Here is a 12,429-nt window from a genome sequence, read left to right as displayed (position 1 = left end):
GACTGCCAATTACAAAGTTGCTAAAGACCTGTGGTTCAATTGGTCAGAGCGTCATTCCGTACACCAAAAGGTTGCAGGTTCAATTCCTGATCAGGGCACATCCCTAGGCTATGAGTTCCATCCGGGTTGGGAAGTGTGGGAGACAACCCAGTGATGTTTCTCACACCAATGTTTCTCTTTCTCCCTCTTACCTTCCTCTCTCTAAAGTCAATAAACATATCCTCAGGTGAGGATTTAAAAAAAAGAAGCCCAGAATCTTTTCTTTTTTTAAGTTGCTAATGGCCCAAGACTGGGAAATTTAACATGTAAAATGAAACTTTCCTGGGGGGAGACGGGATGAGGTTGCTCTGCTACTGAGGGTCTGAGCACAGCATTGGTGTATCAGCGAAGTCAGGGAATTAGGAATTCTTCTTTGGCTGCTTATAAGACGCAGCGATGTAGGTCAAATGCACACACAATTTCAGACCATAGGACTTCAAATTTCTCTTTAATTTCTGTCCCAGAGGTGATGGAACTTAGGGAGAGACATTTGGTTAGAATAGAAATGGGAACAAATGGAGTTTAGTCAGAGGCCTCTTTCAGCTTAGGCTGGGACCCCTTAACCACCCAAATTCTGCCCCAGGCCAGGCTATTTCTTCCCTTACCCAGGACCCCAGCAATTCTCAGCAGCAGCACACAGCAATAGAGTACAGGTTCCTGCCCTAGTCCTGGGGGTCCTTCAACCCCTCAAAGCAAGCTTTGTTTTATAGCGTCTTTTTCTTTAAGATTTATTTATTTTTAGAGAGAGGGGAAGGGAAGGAGAGAGGGAGAGAAACATCAATGGGGTGTTGCCTCTTGCACATCCCCCACTGGGGACCTGGCCTGCAACCCAGGCATGTGCCCTGACTGGGAATCAAACTGACAACCCTTTGCTTTGAAGGCCCGTGCTCAACCCACTGAGCTACACCAATGGAGTAATATTCTTTTTCTTGGCACCACTGTCTCATTAGAGCAGTGAAAACAGGCCCTGAAAGATACAGAGCACGGCTTCCACCCAGAGCGCCTTCTCTGGAGGTGCCCAGCCACTGCCCTGCCTCCCAGCACCACAGTCCATGAGGTGGCAGGGCCTGAGCAGGAAAGGCTGCTTGGGGCTGGGGGCATAAAGGCTGCTTAGTGCTCCCACAGTTCGGCCGCAGTTCGGACATACAGACTTCGCATCTTGCCTCAGAGTTGCTCCAAGTGCGATACCTTACACTGATGGTGCCATAAATGATGTTAGAGGGAAATAACATTTTTCATTCGAACGGTTATATAGTTATATCAGTGCGAATTCAAGAAAAATGAAACTGGCACATTAATGGTTATTTCATGGACAGTGTTTAGGATGAGGCTAAGTAATAACAAATTTAATAACACTTAAAAAAAAATTTAAATAGTAATTTAATAATATTGGCAGTATATAAATGGGACGAAATTCATGAAGCTAATTTTTTGATGGCTAAAGTTTGGGGTAATCCTGTGCCAGTTAAACAAATTAGCCAACGTATATGAGAAGCTCGTACAAGTACGTTAAAACACAGAGACAAACCTTCCACGCTGCTAAGAGCTACAGAATCAGAAAGGCCAGGTTCAGGTGCTGTAGCTCTACTGTTTACTCGGTTCCGTGACCTTGAAGAAATCGCAACTCTTTAAGCCTCAGTTTCTCCATCTGTAAAATAGAAATAAGAATTCCTATTTCATAAGATAGCTCTGAGAATTAAATGAGGCAATCCGCATAAAGTGCTTTGCACAGCATCTGGCCGCGAGCAAGTACTAAGGCAGTGGGAGTGATGATTATAAACAGAAAAGACTCATTTTGAAGCAGGCTACCCATCTATCTGTCTTGAACATTTCCTTCCAAGAGGATGCAGCCCAAATAGTACAGGAGCATTTAGCCCTGCGGGGCCTGGATCCCCTCCCAGAGAAATGTGTGTGCAGACACGCTTGCAAATGCCAAAACTGCATACAGTTTTAAGCTCTTCACACTTGACACCTCCTTTCAACCACTTCCTGAGCTGACTACAGACCTGGTTGGCTCAAGATGGAGAGCCAGGGTATGGAGAAGTACCTCCACCTACTTCTGCCCCAGAAAGGCCTGGAGTCAGCCCACCTTCTGGATGCATTCCTAAACCAGACTTTGGTCCTCTCTGGGCACCTCTATTTTTTTTTTTTTAATCCTCACCCAAGGACATGTTTTTATTGATTTTAGAGAGAGAAAAACAAAAACACTGATGTGAGAGAAACATGGACTGCTTATGTCACATATGTGCCTGATGGGATCGAACCTGTAATCCAGGCACGTGCCCCACCAGTGATAGAGCCTGCAACCCTTTGGTGCACAGGATGATGCTCCAACCAACTGAGCCACCTGGCCAGGGCTCTCTGGGTGCCTCTTAATACACAGGCCACCACAGCTTTAGTCTCTACATGGGCAGAATGCAAATAAGATCTGGAGGACCCACACACCCCTGCCCTCAATAACTGGCTTGTTCTCCCTGCCCTATCTCGGGGCAGTACAGCCTGGCCTTGCAATTTTTAACTCAGTGCCGATGAAGCTGGGTAAACTCAAGGGACTAGCAACGTACCTGGAAAACCATGGGGTCGGATAAGCTGCTGATACCGTGTGCCTGCATTTCCGCTGGTTCTGTTTAAACACTGATAGACCCTTGGGCAAACAAGAAACCCTTTGTGCTCTGAGCATCCACAACTGCCACCCGGAGTCCATTCTGGACGAGGCCAAGGCTCAGGGTGGGCGGAGTCGGGGTGGGCAGGAGGCAAACTGTTCTTGTACTTTATCAGATAAGTGCACACAGGCAAGACCAAGCTGATCTTTCATCCTGGGCCTCCGAATCTTTGTCCCTGCCCCCTGCCCCTCCTTACAGAGACCTTGTAACAATGGAGACTGAGAAAATGTTTTCCAGGAAAATCCACTGCAGGTCCTAGAAGCAGGACATAGGGGCTAGTTCAGGCCATGACCCACCCACATCATGCTAGTAAGAGGTGAATGACTCAGCTCAGAAAGAAGCACAGAGAGGAAGCTGGTGAGTTTACACGTTTGCACTAATGTAAACCGGAAAGTAAGTCAAGCCCAGAGAACTCCAAGCAAACCAGACTGCTATGAAGCCGAAGGACAGGGGTTGTTTCTCTTAACCATTTGACTTCTGGCTTATTTAGTAAACAGCATTTGTAAAGTAAGAGTTTTGAATGTGAATTTCTTTCTTGAATACCAAGTGGATTAGAGCAGCTGGGCCAGCGCACAGTCTGGGAGCTTCGTTACAAACAGAATCTTGAGCCCCAGACTAAACCTCCAAAACCGGAATCTGCATTTTAACAAGATTCCCAGGCAATTCATATGCATGTTACGGTTTGAGAAGCACTGGCTAGAGAATGTATAAAGCTCCTGGAAAGGTGTATTAAAGGATAATCAAATAGTATGGGTGGTTTCCTTTCAGGTTTGCAAAAGAGCTTAACCTAAATATCAAGTATGAAAAAACAAAGTTCAATTTAAAAGAATGAGACTAATAATAGACTTGTTAATGTAATAGATTTTGTTTTTATAGTCAGTGCTCAAATCTAAATGAAGAACTATTTCTCACGAATAGCTCGATAGATACGGCATGAGTTGGGCAGCTTCAAACACCCTCCTTCGACATGGAAACAGCTTTATTCTTAGAAGGCCAAAGACTTCGTGCTCTTCCCATTAGGTTTCACAGCTGGACACCTTAGACTGAGGGGAATTGTAAGAGGTTAAAAAAGGACTCCAGATTTAGTTTTATTGACCAAGGCAAATTTTACAAAAATTAGAGTTGAAATGTTTCCATAATCAACAGGGATTACCTTTGGGGAAAAGAGGGGGTGGGCAGGGAGGAAGAAGTGTCCGTTAGGAGTTACAGTTTGGATCCTTGCTCCATCTACTGTGTGACCTCACCCCAGTTACTGGACTTCTCTGAGTCAGCCCTCTCAGTGTAAGAGGGGGATAATGGCACTTTTGCTATTGAATTATTACAGGATTAAAAGATATTATGCATGAAAAGCATGATAATAGAATTTGGACACATTAAGTGCTGAATAAATGTAATCTATTAATAAGAAATTAGTACTGAAATACTGTCTCAGGGTGTCATTGTACATAATTTGACAGAGTGAAGACGCCAGGATCTTGCCCTGTCTCTGTCCAGGAGCCTGCAGAAATCAGTTCATTTCAGCAGTAGCTAGAAGGATTCCCATTCCTCTCTTCTGCTAGGCCATCCTCATTGCCTTAGAGGGGAAATAAAAAACCCAAAGTACAAGCTGGGGAGGCTGTGGCCAAGGTCAAGGTTCAGGCCAGGTGCAGAGCAATGAGGAGAGGGGTGCATGAGTCCACTTCACTCAGAACATGCAAGGACCAGAGAGCGTCTTAGGTGGCTATGTTAGGGGGGATATTCCAGCTCTCTTGGCCAGAATCCCCCATCCCTATCTCCAGTAAAGGGGAGTTGGCAGGCTGGAAGCCTTGGGGGAAGAGAAAGGAATGTGTTAAAGATGAATCAAGAAGGGGCAGGAGAATAAAAACAAGGAACAGAAGCAGGCGTGCACACAGGAGGGGCAGGTGTTGTGTCACTGTTAAAAGTTCCCGCTCTGACGACACCACAAAACAAATTAGTCTCAGCCTCGCCACTTGCAGTTCTACAGGGCAAGTCAGTTAACCACCCGAGTCTCCCTTCTTTGTATAAAGTGAGGGCAATAGTGTACCCACCTCAACGATTTGGGATGACAATGACACTGAGGTAATGTGCATGGAGGATGAAGGAGGGTGCTTACTAATGGTAAATGCTCCATCAGTGGTACCCACCACTACCTGTATATGACGGGCATCGGCAACACAATAATAATACACATATTTACTGTAGGGTTAATCCCTGGGGTCAAGGAATTTGAGGTGAATTTCAGATCAACGGAGAAACTGGGTCTCTTTTGGACCCTTATCAATGAAAGATTATAGGAGCCTTTGTTACAACTGCTGCAAAAGCCTCGTCATTCTCCTTAGCAATGAAGCAGTGGAAAGAAGAGGCATTAGAAGTTGGCTTAAAAAACACTATCATTTAAGATTCATTAGAACTAGTTGAAAAGTGGGAAAAGACAAGATAGTCTCCAGTGTAGAAAAAAGACTGTAGAAAATGTAATTCTTGACATAAATATAAAGACTTGATAAGAGACCTCACCTCACCAGGCTGTACTGGTTACCTAGTACCACACTATGTAAAAAAGGATAAATTCACAAAAACAAGGCTGAAAAAGAACAAACAGTTGAATTTGGTGGGTAGTCGGATTAAAGGTGAGTTTTAGATTTCCTGGTTGTCTTTACAAAATCAGGATATTTTTGTAAACTCCTGGAAGACCAATGGGAAGACAGTGTATGATGGGCTGACGGTTTCAGGCACAGTGAGAAAGGAGTTGGGGTGTCTGCCTACGGGCAGTGGATTTCAAACCCTGTTTTAACTGCAGAACCTTTTTCTTTTGTAAATAACATCTTGAGACCCCATATAGGAAGCAGATTAAATCCTGCTTTTATAACTACATAAACTGAATACACACTTGAATAAAGATTTGAGACATTTTTAGAAGACAAAATTCCAATGAGACGATTACAGAATCCTGTTTCTTGGAAGGTAGTTCAGAAACATCAAGAGAACTATGGAAATCAGGGCTAGCCAACAGCCGGGCACTTTTCCATGTAGACCTGAGGCTGGCCATGGATTCGTGCACAAGTCCTTCATGTTCGTGTGAAGCTGGGAAGAACAGTGAGCAGTGGGCACCCCAATGTCCTCTGTTTAATGAGTGACCCAGCCTAGCACAGAGGGGCATGGAAAAGTGGTGAACCTGGGGACACTGTGACAAAGGCCCCATCTGGGAAAAGCTCCCAGACCCCAAATGAAAGGAGGAAACAGGCTAGTTGTACCTGGGCAGGCTTGGGTTTGCGGGGCAGAGGGGTAGTAGACACACAGGCTGAGAACACCCACCCTGAATCATTCAGGAACAAGAACCAGAGGCTTCCGGAAGGCAAAGAAAGCCTGTGATTTTCTCTTGGGGTGGGGCTTAGTGGGACGGTGAAGGAGGGCAGAAAGGGACACGTGGGTTGATGTGGCCCAGGCAAGATGTGGAGAAAAGAAAGGGAGACATGGCCACTGAGGAAATGGCCCTCTCTGCAGATGCAGAAAAGAAATGTGTAGGAATTTAGGACAGGAAAAGGCAAAGAAAGCAGAGTATCTAAGATGTACAGAAAACCTTGTCGGGGGAGGTGCAGAGTGGTTGGCAAAGAGAAGAGGTGAAGAAGTAGCAAAGAATTTAAGGCAAGTGCAGAAAGAAACAAGGTAAAGGCTGAGAGTTCAAAGGAGGCTTTGAAGAGCTAAATCCGCACTCAGCTAGTGTACGGGCCGATCTTGTAATGTAATGCAAATGGCCCAAGAAAAAAGGAGGCCAGAATCTTAGCCTGTAGAACTCAGGAAAGGAAATGAGAGTCCGTTGATTGGATTTACAGAGTTTTGATGTGATGAGTGCTGAAAAATTATTTGCCTCGGGAGGGAGGCTTTGGTTGCTTGCTGGTAAAGAACTCGTAATAATCCCTTTTATAGTGATCTGTGAGGATCAAACGGACATGTATATAAATATAACATCCTACATAAACACATGATGGTATTACCAGAAAAGCAAGAGGAAGTCGTATTCTCATCTGGGCTGTAGAAATTTAGGAGGCGGAGGGGCCTGATTTATCAGGGATGATCTAATGACAGCCGTTGGCAAAGCAGGAATGAGGAAAGACAATTTAGGAAGGCTCGTGGTCCTGAGAAGGGAACAAATGCCCTTGGTTTGAATTACAGGCTCAGGCTTTTCATGTCCTGCCCTTGGATCCAATACTGTAGCTGCTTGGAGAGCTGCCTTCTATGTGCCAGGAGCGTTCCCTACATTATCCTATTCAGAACTAAAGGTGGCCCTGGGAGAAAATATTCTGGTACACAGGTTAGGGAAACGGAGCTCGGATAGGGCAAGTCCGTGACCCAAGATGACACAGCCAGTAAGAGCTGGAAGGAGTGTTCCAGCCCCAGCCTAGTGGACTGCTGCCCCTCTCCCTCTGGGGCTTCCCAGGTCCTAGACTCACAGCCCCTGAGATGCTCCCCCCTTCATCCTTCTAGGCTCCCTCAGGAGGGGCTCCCCCAAGTGGCAGTAATCTTTCCTTCCTTGGGGGTATTTGGTTTTATAAAGATCTCTAGTGCCGTTCTGGTGAAAACTAGAAGCAGATAATTATAACTTGAAAAGTACAAAAAGCTTTTCCCACCACAACACAAATAAGGCGGATAAAATGGTGACATACCAAGATTTCTGGGACAGGAAAGCACTTTTGTCTTCTGTCTTGCCCAACCCTCCCCCTAGACCAGAACCTCCTGGAGGCTAGGGGCTGTCTTGTACAAATCCCGCAGGCTCTACAGCCAGCACAAGGCCATATACGTAGCAATCAGCTAATACAAGTGAACATGGATTAAATGAAGACCTGAAGCAACTCTGTGCAAGAAGCCAGAGCATCTCAGTTGCGCGATCCACTGCACGGCACAGCACCGATAGTTGACAATATTGTATTGTGCACTTGCAAACGTGCTAAGAGGGTAGATCTTCCTGGTGAGAAGTGTTCTTCTCACCAGAAAAGCAAATAATAATAATAATAATAATAATAATAATAATAATAATAACAATAATAATAAAGTATAGGAAAAACTTTTGGAGGTGACAGGTATGTTTATGACAGTCTTGGCAATAATTTCTCAGATGTGTATCTGCAAAACTGCCAAGGTCTATACATTAAATAGGTACAGCTTTTTTGTACGTCAATCACACCTCAAAGAAGTAGCTTTAAAATAAATAAAAAGAAAAAAAGCAGCCAGAGCATGAATATTTCTAACATATAGAAACTATATATATATATACATATATTTAAAGATTTTTATTTATTTTGTTTTTTAGAGGGAAGGGAGGAAGAAAGAGAGGGAGAGAGACACCTATGTGTGGTTGCCTCTCATGCTCCCCCTACTGGGGACCTGGCCCACAGTCCACGCAAGTGCCCTGACCTGGAATTGAACTGGCGACCCTTTGCTTTGCAGCCCTGCACTCAATCCACTGAACCACACCAGCCGGGGCTAGAAACTATATTTTTCAAAAGTAAGAATTTATCACACCTAACACAGGTGACTTTCCAAATTTCATCTGTAAGTCTTTCCGAGGGGAATAAAATACTTCAGCTGGAGGTCCAGCCAAGGCAACTTGGAGCCTGAGGATGTAGGGAAGGTGTCTTGGCTTCTCCTCAGCTGTCTGATGTCACCAAAGCCGTGCTCCCGAGGGCCAGCTTGGATAAACTTATGACCTCTATTTGGCCCTGTGTTCCTGAAAAATTTATGGGAAGGTCACTAATAAACTAAGTGTGTAAATGCTCCACCATCTAGTTAAAAAATAATAACCTAACTGCTACCGGAGCTGACTTACACCACATATTTTCTGCAAAACACATTTGTTTACCTTTCCTTCTAGTAAAGTACAACCGGCAATAAATAAAAGGCAGTGAAAGTATCCATGGTTTGCTATTAAAACATGATATGTTTTTAATGACAATTTTGAGCATACTGTTTTTGGATGGATTAGGTATTACTCGAAAATAAGCACCCAATGTGGACATGATTGAGATTGGCACTAAGGTACAAACAAAATAATCTCCTAAACACAGTGTCCATACTCAGAGAACTTAAATGCCCCCTCCCCCAAAGATCAGACTGCACTTTAAAATGGCCCATATACTTCTACCAATGAGTCACTTGCATAGAAAATGCCACCATAAAATGTGTTAGTCTTTTTGGGTTTTTTTTTTAAGTTTAAACTACAGTCTAGTGAACTTAGTTCATCGCACTCTTCCCTAAACGCTACAGTGGATGGTGAAAGAGTCTTTGGGATTTCAGGGATTTTTGTTCTTTTTTGTAAAGAAAGTCTCTCAAGAGGGCATCCGACCACTTCTTGGAGACATAACCATAAGTAAACAAAAGTGACCCAGAAAAGGGAGGAATTAAAAAAAATTCCTTAGGCCCTCTTTAAATTTATTCTTCAACTCACACCAACCCTTTTATAGGGGGCTCCTAGCAATCAGCTGGCAATCGTGTCCCGTGAGTCTCAGGCGTTACAGCTGGGGCACAGGACAGAAGGCACCGATTCCCTCCAGTCCTCACCAGGCCTCCTTTCTTAACAATCGGACTCCACTTCCTCCAGAGCCCTCCTCACCCACCTAATCTTCTTGCCTTCCACCCATGGTCTCTTAGGATTCTTAAAGGTAATATTAGGCAATATCACCTAAACAAAGTCCCTTCAGAATATACACAAAAGTTAGGAAATGCCTTCAGAAACTAGAGAGTGGTTTTTTGTTTTTTCATTTTGGAATTCTGAGCAAAGTGCAACATTTTTTGATCATTGGATTAAAAAAAAAAAAAGGTAGCAGTAGGTAATAAGCCACCCAAGTTAGGTTTACAAGTTTAGACACACTCTTTTTTCTATTGCAGACTATTTGGGATAGTGCTCCCAGAAAGTCACCACATGAAAGGGAGCACAGCCTGGGAATGGCAGACGTGACAGCTGTCGAACTTACTGTTCCATCTGTCACTGACACGGGCCACATATACCTCTAGAGCTGTTGGGGACTTCAAGGGGCCTGCGAATCCTTTCCTTTTCCTTTACCCTTAGCCCGGTTCAAACAAGGAGGATCTACCCTATTTTTAAAGACCTCCACGGAAGAGTCCACAATCACTCTTAGGCAAATATTTAGAAATTAATTTCCCTATGGCCATTCCCCACAGCTCTGCATACACAGCCCTTCTCTTACTCCTGGTGCACAGAAGAGGAGAATGCTGTAACCATGAGCTTTGAGAACACTTATATGAAGACAAAATAATTCTTAATTTTACCCAACAACAAATGCCATGCAAATATACTAATGAAAAACTAACTCCCAGTTTTAAGTGTTAGTTTCTTCTATTCAACCTTCTAAAGAGAATGAAGATTTGAAACAAGTACTTACCTATTACCCTTACTCGGAAGCTCTGTGGAACGGCTGCAAGAACCAAGTCTGACCATTTATAATTCTACAGGATGGGTGTTAGAAAGAGTGATTAAAAAAAAAAGCTTGCTTTTAAAATACCTAAATCTAGGGAACTGCTAAATCACAGAAGAGATTAAGGCCCTGAACAAGTAGGAGACAGACCTCGTACAGATGAAACCCCATTTCACACATACAGCCTCCGGAACAACGTATATCCCTACCCCACACAAGGCTTTTCTCACACACGTGACCATGGGGACTCAGATCTAAAGCTTGAGAGTCACTGCGTCCGACTTTGGAAAAAATGGACACTGATTTTGTTTCTTTAGGCCGCCAGTGGCCACTTTGCTTCCACTGCACAGTGCCAAACGGTGCGAGCAATTCAAGGGCGGGTGAAAATACTGATCTACCCGGTGGCTCGCGCTGTAATTTATTTGCAATCCCGGTTAAAACGGAACCTGGAAAGAAATCATGGATGTAAAAATCTTCAGTGTCGATAACCAAAGAAGAAAACATACTCAAATAACATCTAAACCCAGTGACTGACAAATACAGCCTGTGAAATGTGCTGTCGAAATAAAGACGTGGAGATCAGGAAGCTGCTGGCAAAATTCAAAAACCTCATTTAAAGGGAGCATTTTGGGCATTTCTGACTGCTGTGCAAATGCAAAGAAGGATGTTTCATCCAGTGTAACTCTAGCGAGTTAGGATAACAGGTTGCTCTGATGCTCTCTACTGGGCTCAGGAAGTGACCGGCTTACACGGGGGAAGCAGCTCTCAGTAGCGGACAGACCCTGACGTGCGAGGTGAAAAACCGCCGCAGCTCAGCGTGAATTCCGGAAGAACAGGAATGCAGCACACCTTCTTCGTTCTCCAGTTTAGCTGACAATGCTTGGTGCCAAGAAATTACCTTCTCTATCGAGATATTTTTTAGGTTTTTGGCCCAATTTCTCATTCCCCAGACAGTGTATACCACTTGTGAATCTTCCAGACAACTAATGAGTGACAATAACTACTCACTTCTCGTATCTCCATCACTCATCTTTGTAAGACGTGAAGGAAACCACTTTTCTCTGTTTTGGTGTCTATACACCTGCGATCACATATGGATGGAGGGAAGCTTGTGGAACATTTCAGCTCCACCATAAATGAGCAAAACAATCACTTCTGGAGGACAACGTACAAACCCGGGTGGGGAGAGGTCTGTCTCATACAACTGCATGTTTCTGACGGGCACGGAACCTGCATAATGCGAGAGTATTTCGTATGTTCTCTATCCGTGTTTAAGAGCTTTGCATTTAAGTTCACATCTTACTACCTCACAAACTGATGAACTTACGAATTAAAACTCAGGAAACATGCTTTTTGGTAAAGATTTTTTTTAAAAAGTACTGCATTTTGGACTATAAGACGCACCCCCCCCAATTTGGGAGGGAATGGGGGGTGTGTCTTATAGTCTGAATGTAGCTTACCTGGCTCGTGGGGGGGGGGGGCGGGGGGGGCAGGGTTTTTTTTTCCTATTTCCCCCCTCTAAAACCTAGGCATGTTTTATGGTCCAGTGTATCTGATAGTCCGAAAAATACGGTAAGTGAAAAGAGGTATCACACCAAAACTTGAGTAGTATCTCCATTGTACAAGTGACAAGTTCTGAGGATAACTGGAGGGCTGAGGGGACCAGATGCCATATAGTAGATGGACCATTTCAAGTTTTACAGACAGGGAAACTGTCCTCAGGCGGACAGCTCTCCATTCCCATGGTTTCCGTAAGAGCAGGCCTGTCTGCAGGCTGTAAAGTCGTAGGTGATACAATGAGCTGGGCTGTAAAATAGCCTCTTCTCAGAAGGGGGATGATGCAAAATCCATTCCTGTCACTTTTTTTCCCTCCTGAAAACCTTTTACTCTCAACCTAAGCTTACTTGCCCCTTCCGGAATTCCTGCTCTATTCCTTGTCATGCCCTCCACTGTGTAGCAGAGGCTACGAAGAACCAATATTCAGAGGCTACTTGTCAAAGAGCACTTTCTGAGGGTGTTTTCAATGAGTACAAATATACACAGGTCAACAGGTGTATGTAAAAGAGAAATATAAGCCAAGAGTGCTTTAGTTTTGGCTTAACAAGTACTCTCACTCAACCTACCTTATCTTCCTTACAGACTATCAGTACTATTTGGGCTTTAAAACATGCAAAAGAAATTTTTAACAATGCACAAACCATCTATGGAAACATATTTTGCATTTTTTTATGACTCTCCTTATCTCTGAAATCATCTTCAGAAAGCCTGAAAAGGTGAAAATCTAAATAGTTGAAAACACC

General features: G+C 44.0%; 1 protein-coding gene across 1 annotated transcript in view; it reads right to left on the bottom strand.

Annotated features, from left to right (window-relative positions):
* Positions 1–1,474: 1,474 nt before the first annotated feature.
* NDFIP1 (Nedd4 family interacting protein 1) overlaps positions 1,475–12,429 on the bottom strand; it is a 48,153-nt gene continuing 37,198 nt past the window's right edge. The window contains exon 8 of the mRNA XM_053912893.2: positions 1,475–1,687. The gene's annotated coding sequence lies outside the window, so the exon portion shown is untranslated. The remainder of the gene's footprint in view (positions 1,688–12,429) is intronic.

Source organism: Desmodus rotundus, chromosome 10 (genome assembly GCF_022682495.2).
Source record: "Desmodus rotundus isolate HL8 chromosome 10, HLdesRot8A.1, whole genome shotgun sequence".
Classification (NCBI taxonomy): Eukaryota; Metazoa; Chordata; class Mammalia; order Chiroptera; family Phyllostomidae; genus Desmodus; species Desmodus rotundus.
This window is presented reverse-complemented; position numbering and strand designations above follow the sequence as displayed.